Genomic DNA, 8,205 nt, shown 5'->3' on the forward strand with positions numbered 1-8,205 from the left:
ACTAATCTGTGAGCTCAGTCCGTTGGTCCTGTGTTATGAAAAGCAAACATTGAGAGAATATGGGAGCTTCGAAGATTCTAATCCCTGGGGCTGGAGAGATGGTGAGAAGGCATTTCTGCTCTTCCAGATGACCTAGGTTTGGTTCCCAGCACCCATCTGAGACAGTCTAACTCCTCTTGCAGAGGACTGGAACTCGAATCGTGGTACCCATGCCCAGCTGCCTATCACTCCACTTCCGGGGGATCTGAAGCCTCTCTGCAGGGCTCCACAATCCTGCATACCTATGGTACACAACATACATACAGGGGAAATACTTGTACATATAAAATCAAAGTAAATACATCTTTAAATTAAAAAAAAAAAATGCCACCCCATCCTAGGCCCTGGTGCTCTTTGCTAGATTTTATGCAAAGAAAAAAGTTTCAACTTCTAAATGGTATGTTATTAAAATGCTGCTTTTACCTTTTTAAAACATGTATTTCATGCCCTGTTCCAGTTTGTAGGAATAAGCTCTTGAGCTGAAGGGGCTGGAGTGAAAGGAAGGAGAGCTTTAGCAGGCATGGTGGTGCATGCCTTTAGTCCCTGCAAACAGGAATCAGAGGCGATGGATCTTTGCTGAATTGGAAGCCAGTCCAGTCTAAACAGCAAGTTCCAGGCCAGCCTGGGTTGCATAGTGAGACTCTGTCTTTAAAAAGAAAGAAAGAGAGAGAGAGAGAGAGAGAGAGAGAGAGAGAGAGAGAGAGAGAGAAAGTCTTCCTCAATGAAGTGCCTGCAAAGGAAATTTTAGGCACATCCATCCAGTGCCTTCTTCTAGAACCTTCCAGGCCTGGGGACCTGACATGTTTCCTCCTCACAGTGAGATGGGTGGGGACTTACCTCCTTAACTCACCTGCCAGTCAAGAACTAATGGAGCATGATGTCTGCCAGCCCCACCTCACATCCAGAGTACAGGACTCCTGTTTCAGTACCCATGACTTGCCTTGCCTCTTTCCCCACACCCAGGGCTCCTTGCAGTGGGCTATGAAAGCTGGGCACCCAAGGGCAGCCAAGAGGAAGCTCACCAGAGTCTGGTGTTGTTTGGTTTGGCAATTTTCTCCTTTGCCTAAGGGCCTGGCCTATGTTGGCTCTGGGCCTCTAACCAGCTGCCAAAACTTTGGTGAGGTAAGGCCTGGGATTCAGGTGACTTCTGGGGCCTGTTCACCTTATCTCCTGTACAGATGGTAGGGGGCTAGGTACAAACCCCAGTATGGGCACCTGCTATGACCTTGGACAGGTCAGGCCTCACTCTATCCTGACAGTGGGCCAGGCAGGACCTGCTGATGTCTGGTGCTCCTCACTGCTCATGCATGACAGATGCCTTGTCATATTGTTGTCACCAGTCCCATGGCCTGGGTGCAGTGCTCCCATATGGTCACATCTAGATCTCTGGATGCCTAATACTGCTTCTGGGATGTTCTAGAACATCCTCTACTCTTAGACTCATTGTCTCCAGATTCCCAATCAGAATCTTGGTCTTGACCATCCCACCCCCAGCCCCACTCAGCTCTTCGGTAATATTTGTGAGTCAGCTGATCAGAATGCCTTTTCCTCCACGGTAGCCCTAGCAGACTCCAGAGATTGGACAGTTGCGGACACTTTCCTGAGTCCCCTTTTCCTGTAACCAAGAAGGAGCAACTTCAATGCCTATATGACCCTGTAATTCAGCTCAAAAACCTTGCTTTTAGTGCCCTGCCCCCCTTGTCCAGGGCTGGAAACATGGCTCAATGGTTAAGCATACTGCTACTCTCTTCAGAGGATCCAAGTTCGATTCCTACCATCCACATGGCAGCTAACAATCATCTGTAACTCCAGTCCTAGGGGATCCAGGCATGCACCGGATGCACAGACATACAAAAGCACTCCTAATACAAAAATATGTAATAAATAAATTAGCCCCTGGTCCCCGGTCATGCACTTAGACCCCAGCCAGGATGTTCCATTCCTACTCACTTGGTGTTGCACATGCCTGCTCATGTGCCTTCCGGCCCCTAAGCGTTTCCCCAGGCTCTCTCCGCTGCCTGCCTTATCTTTAGACTGTACTCTAGTTTCTTATTTGTAAAAGAGGGCTTCACAGCTTCCACCTTACAAGACAGTATTAAGTCTGACTAAGATAATCCAACGTGGGGCTGGAGAGATGGCTTAGTGGTTAAGAACACTGGCTACTCTTCCTGAGGACCCAGGTTCGATTCCCAGCCCCCAAGAGGCAGCCACAACTGCCTTCAATTCCAGTCCCAGGGGATCCAATGCCCTCACACAAGCATACATGCAAAACGATAATCTGATGTTCTTGCCCCACTGTGAACCATTCAAGCTCTGAGTTTTAAAGCCCTTCTGAGCCTGGCACCTAGTGGGACTTGGGACACTGAGGTCCTGGCTCTGAGGGGGCACCGGCTTCTCCCATGCCTCAGAGAGGAGCTCACTGAGCTGCTGCATTTCTGAAAAGCTCCGTGGATACAGCTCCAGCGACCTCTGCCTCTGCTCTGAAAGGTGGACCTTAGCATTGAGCTCTGTAGGGCTCATCCCAAGATCCATTTATGCTCATCTTGGGGCTTCTGGTGGTTATATGGGCTTGTCCTCCCTCCGAGTTTTCTGTGCAACCTAAGCTGGGGTGTTCTCAGTTACAATGCATGTTGGGTTCCCTGAGATTTATAGCTAATAATACAGATCAGCTGGACACTGGACACTAAGGAAGTGTAAGGCCCAAGGACAGGCAAAAGGCTCAGGTTCTGCTCTGCATAGAACTCAGCTTCTCTCTAACTTCTGGAAGGACAGAGGGACTTAACTGCCTCTTCAATAGGTGAGAGAGACTGTTGCTGGAAAGCAAGGTAGGGTACGAGCTTTTAGTGGGTGGAGGAAAGATGGGCTATTAGGAACTCCAAGAAACAGCCCTGTTTCCTGTCCTACTGTACCTTAACTTCACCTGCACAGGGACCTCTATAGGCACACTGAGCCCCAACAATGGCACCTGTTACCTGGACCGAGAGTGGGGACCTCTGGTCTGTCCGCTCTTCCAGATGCTGCCCCTGGAGAAGGCTGCAGAACTGACAGAGGCAGTGGCTGCCTCTGCTCTGAGAAGCAGAATCCCTAGGGAGCCCCAGGCCCTGGGAAAGTGGCCACTTGGCCAAGCCTTCCAAAGGCCAGGGCTGCTTTAAGCCGTCTCAGCTGGGCTCTAGAGAGCTTAGTTCAAGCTCCTAACAAGACCAAAGTAACCTCACTTGAGAAAATGTTCCCATGAGACTGGCCTGTGATATTTTTTCTTGACTGATAATGTGAGAGAATCCAGCTCCCTGTGGGCTTGGCCTCCCCAGGGCTGGTGGTCTTGGATGCTATAAGAAGTCAGGCTGAGGGGCTGGGGATTTAGCTCAATGGTAGAGTGCTTACCTAGGAAGCACAAGGCCCTGGGTTCGGTCCCCAGCTCCGAAAAAAAGAACCAAAAAAAAAAAAAAAAAAAAAAAAAAGTCAGGCTGAGCAAGCCATGAGGAGCAAGCCAGTAAGCAGCTCCCCTCCATAATACTGCATCAGCTCCTGCCTCCAGGTGACTGTCCTATTTGAATTCCTGACCTGCCCTTCTGTAAAAGTAAAAAAAATTCTTCTTTGTAATTGTCACCTCTGAGGTTTACTGCCTCTGTCTGCTAACCTAGGCCTAGTCCAGGAAGCTTCTCACCTCCATACAATCTTATCTAGGCCTAGACTGTTTTCAGCCTTTGAGACTTTCTGCTGAATAAGCTCACCCTTTTTAGCTTTTTTTTTTTTTAACTCTGGCTGGGTCAAAACGCCTCTCCATGCTGATTCAGTCTGGCTTCTCTGCTTTCTCTTGAATGGCCTCGAACTAACTCTAGCGATCTGTCCTGATCTTCTGGCTCCTTTTCATTCTCTGGCTCATTCTGTTTTCACCTATGTCTAGTTTGTTCTCTTCAACCTGTCTCTGTAAAACTTTCCCGGTGAAACTGCCTCCTTCTCCCTCTGGACTGCTCAACCCTCCCTCTCCACTCCACTGTACTGCTTCCCATGAATGCTACTGTGTTCTGTACTGCACTCTTCCTCCTGTACTGTCTGTCTCTCCCTTACGTAACTTTTCTTCCCTCTCTTCTTGTGAGACTTGGGCTTATCCCATTCTGTCAAATCTGTCTCTGATCTTTGTCTGCACGCAATTACATGTCACTTTCAAACATGACTACTTCCTTCTACAAACTAACTTTACCTTCATTGTTTGAGATTAAAGGTGAGTCCTAAGGGCTGAGCCTCACCCTAACTAGAAATGGGTTTAAATATCCTGTAACACCCTTTCCTCAAGGATGGACTATGAGGTGAATCTACAAGCTGAAATAAATCCTTTTCTCCCCAAGTTGTGTTTGATTATGGTGGTTTTTTTTTTAAAGAATTATTTATTTAGTTTATGAATGTGAATACACTGTAGCTATACTCAGACACACCAGAAGAGGACATCAGATCCCATTACAGATGGTTGTGAGCCACCATGTGTTTGCTGGGAATTGAACTCAGGACCTCAGGAAGAGCAGTCAGTGCTCTTAACCACTGAGCCATCTCTCCAGCCCCCAGATTATGGTGTTTTAACCTTAACTAAGACAGAGTACCTCAGGGGGCCCAGAGAACCAGGGTGGGAGTACACAGCTAGTCCCTTCAGGAGTGGGGGCACACACACAGTCTACTGAAGGAATCTGCTCTCCTCACCACTGTCAGGGCTTCAGATAGGACCATGGTGTGGGCATTCATATACCTGGTGCTACAGTTGAGCTAATGTGCCTCATGTCTATTCATGAACCTAGCTCAGAGGGTTTATGCGTCAAAATCCCTAGACAAGAGCTATATTAGTGGTTCTCAACCTGCTTCATGCTGTGGTGACCCCCAACTATAAAATTATTTTCATTGCTATTTCATAACTGTAATTTTGCTACTGTTATGAACCATGATGTAAATATCTATGTTTTCCCATGGAGTTAGGTGACCCCTGAAAGGGTTTTTGACCACCAAAGAGGTCACAAACCACAGTGGTTGAGAACCACTAAGCTATATAGATAATCATAGAAGCACCTCCTATATGCTACAGGAAACAACGGAAGCAGAAAGCACTGAACCAGGAGTCGAACACAGGAGCTTAAGTAAGACCTTGAGTTTGGCCATACCTCTGGAGCCTGGCCTGAGAGACTGAGATCCTGACTCTGCATTGCCTATGCCAGGATTAAGGCAGCTGCTGTGGGAAGGCTCGTGGGGAGCACTGAGGGACAGCTCTGGCAACATCTGCTCCTGTTCCGACAGGTGGCTTTTAGCACTGAGTTCTGCAAGAGAGGGCTCAGGACCTAGCTATGCCAATCCCTGTGTCTCTGATGGTCAGATGAGCTTCAGTGGCAGCCTCAACCCCCTCTAGTCTGCTATGTAGACTTCCGCTTGGGAAGAGGGAGAATAAAGAATTAGATACAAGTCGGGGTTGGGGATTTAGCTCAGTGGTAGAGTGCTTGCCTAGCAAGCACAAGGCCCTGGGTTCGGTCCCCAGCTCCAAAAAAAAAAAGAAAAAAGAAAAAAAAAGAATTAGATACAAGTCTTGTTATAGTTCACTCTTTCTAGTACCAACAAGTCCTTGAGGTTTCATCCAACGTGTATCAAAGGGATTTGTGTCCTACCCCCTTAACCCTGAGAATCTGAACTATCTGTCCTCAGCTTCTCTTAAACCCAGAATGGCCACTGGCTTTCCAGAAGCTCTTCATGACACCTGGTTTAAGACTGTGGCTTCAGAGGGGCTGAGAGATGGCTCAGTGATTAAGAGCACTGACTGCTCTTCCAGAGGTCCTGAGTTCAAATCCTAGTGTCCACATGGTGGCTCACAACCATCTGTAATAAAAATCTGATGCCCTGGTGTATCTGAAGACAGCTATAGTGTACTTATATATAATAAATAAATCTTTTTTTTCTTTTCTTCTTTTCAGAGCTGGGGACCAAATCCAGGGCCTTGCGCTTGCTAGGCAAGCGCTCTACCACTGAGCTAAATCCCCAACCCCTAATAAATAAATCTTAAAAAAAAAAAAAGACTGTGGCTTCCGGACAGCCACACTTTGTCCATGACGGATAACTTCCACACAGTCCCTTAGTCCTCATTCTGAGTGTAGTCTCAGCCTCAGACTGCCACACAGTCCCTTAGTCCTCATTCTGAGTGTAGTCTCAGCCTCAGACTGGCCAGGGACAGGATCCAAAGGTACCAGTTCGATACTCCATGTTTGACAGCCAGAATGCTAAGATCCTCAGGGGCAGGACACACAGGAGAAACTGACAGGAAGGATGCCGTCTATCAATTCCAGGACAGAGTGGTGGTTTGGTCCTAGCCAAGCTGAAGACTGCCTGCGTAATGGGAAAGAACCCAACTCTCCACTGACATGGAGGTGTGGTCAGGCTCCCTGCTTCACCACATGCTGCTGTGCTCAGTTCACAGGCTTGACATGCATATAGAGTGGGCCTTCCTCACACTCCAGTGCTGTCAGACCAACCGCATGACTCCAGGAGAAGCCAGGACCAGGACCCAGGTAGACTGATCAGAAACTCCCCCTTCCAACTGTGCAGGAAGGGTTTGCTTCTGCTTATAGTCCATCCCCGAGCAAGGCCAGGGCAGAGGTTCATGTTAGAACCCCGAGACAGAAACTGACACACAGAACACGGTAGAACACTGCTTACCGGCTTGTTCCTAGGTTCACATTTACCTGCCGTTCTAATACAGCCCAGGTCCACCTGCCTAGGGATGGCACCGCCCACAGTGGACAGGCCCTCTGACATCAATTAGCCCATAGATATCCGATGGAATCTAATGGAGACGATTCTTCACTTGTGGGTTCCTCTTCCTAGGTGTGTCAAATTGACAACCTAGATTAGCCATCACAGTATGCACTGTCCATGGACTCTTTTCTCTCTTTGCTTCCTTGGCTGCCATAAGATGAGGTGCTTTCCTTCCTCCATGTCTCTGCCTGTAACATGCCCAACAGAGCCAGCCAACCTTGGGCTGAAACTCTGAGCCAAACTAAAAACTAACTTTTCCTCCTTGTAAGAAGACAGGCTAGCCAGGATGAGTCTGGGTAAATGTACTTAAGGGTAAGCCTGAAGAACTGAGTTTAATATATAATATGATATATATAATTTTAAAAAATTAAAAAAGAAAAATTGCAAAGTGGCTAAGAGCACCAACATCTGTATTAGTTCCCTGCAGTTGCTGTAGAAGATTACTACAGATTTTGAAACTGAAAACAATACACACAGAGCTGGAGAGGTGGCTCGGTGGTTAAGGGCACTGACTGATCTTCCAGAGGTCCTGAGTTCAATTCCCAGCATCCACATGGCAGCTCACAACTGTCTGTAATTCCAGTTCCAAGGGATCTGGCACTCTCACACCAATGCACATAAAATAAAGTTAAATAAATCATAAAATATGTTTAAAAACAATACACACTACTGCACTGTGTGATTGTAGAACTTAGAAATCCCCGATTAATTGCACAGTACTTAAATGAAGGTGTGGGCAAGATTACATTCTTTCCTGAGGCTCTAGGAAAAAGTTGTTTGCATTCCTTGGCTCGTGGCTCCTTCCTCCTGAGCTCACACACAGGGACCACGACAATCACACTATAGTGACTCGTTTCCTCATACCACTGTCCACGACAATCACACTACAGTGACTCGTTTCCTCGTACCACTGTCTGTCTCTGTCCTGTAGACCTGTGGTCATATTCCGTTCTGTGAACAACTCAGGACAATTTTTCCTTCTCGAGGTCTTTAGTTACAAGTCTGGGAAGAAGACTCAGTGGGTAAACTACCTGCTACACAAGCATGAAGAAGCCAGCCATGGCTGCATGCACCTGCAACGCCAGCCTTGCATGGAGGAGCCCTAGGGTTTATGTAATTGGTGAGGTCTAGGTCAGTCAAAGGCCCTGTCTCAAACGAAATACAAGGTGGTGATTGAGGCCTCTCGTCCCCATGTGCATGTACACACACACACACACACACACACACACACACACACAGAGGATCTTTTTTCTGCACAGTCCTTTGTGCCATATAAGATAATAGTCATGGGTTGGGGGATGAGGACATTGGTGTCGTTAGTTTTCATTATGTTGCCTTTAGGGTTGCCTTGTTCAGGGCAGGGTTCATAAAGAGATATCAGGCCAC

This window comes from Rattus norvegicus, chromosome 8 (assembly GCF_021556685.1).
Source record: "Rattus norvegicus strain SHRSP/BbbUtx chromosome 8, alternate assembly SHRSP_T2T, whole genome shotgun sequence".
NCBI lineage: Eukaryota > Metazoa > Chordata > Mammalia > Rodentia > Muridae > Rattus > Rattus norvegicus.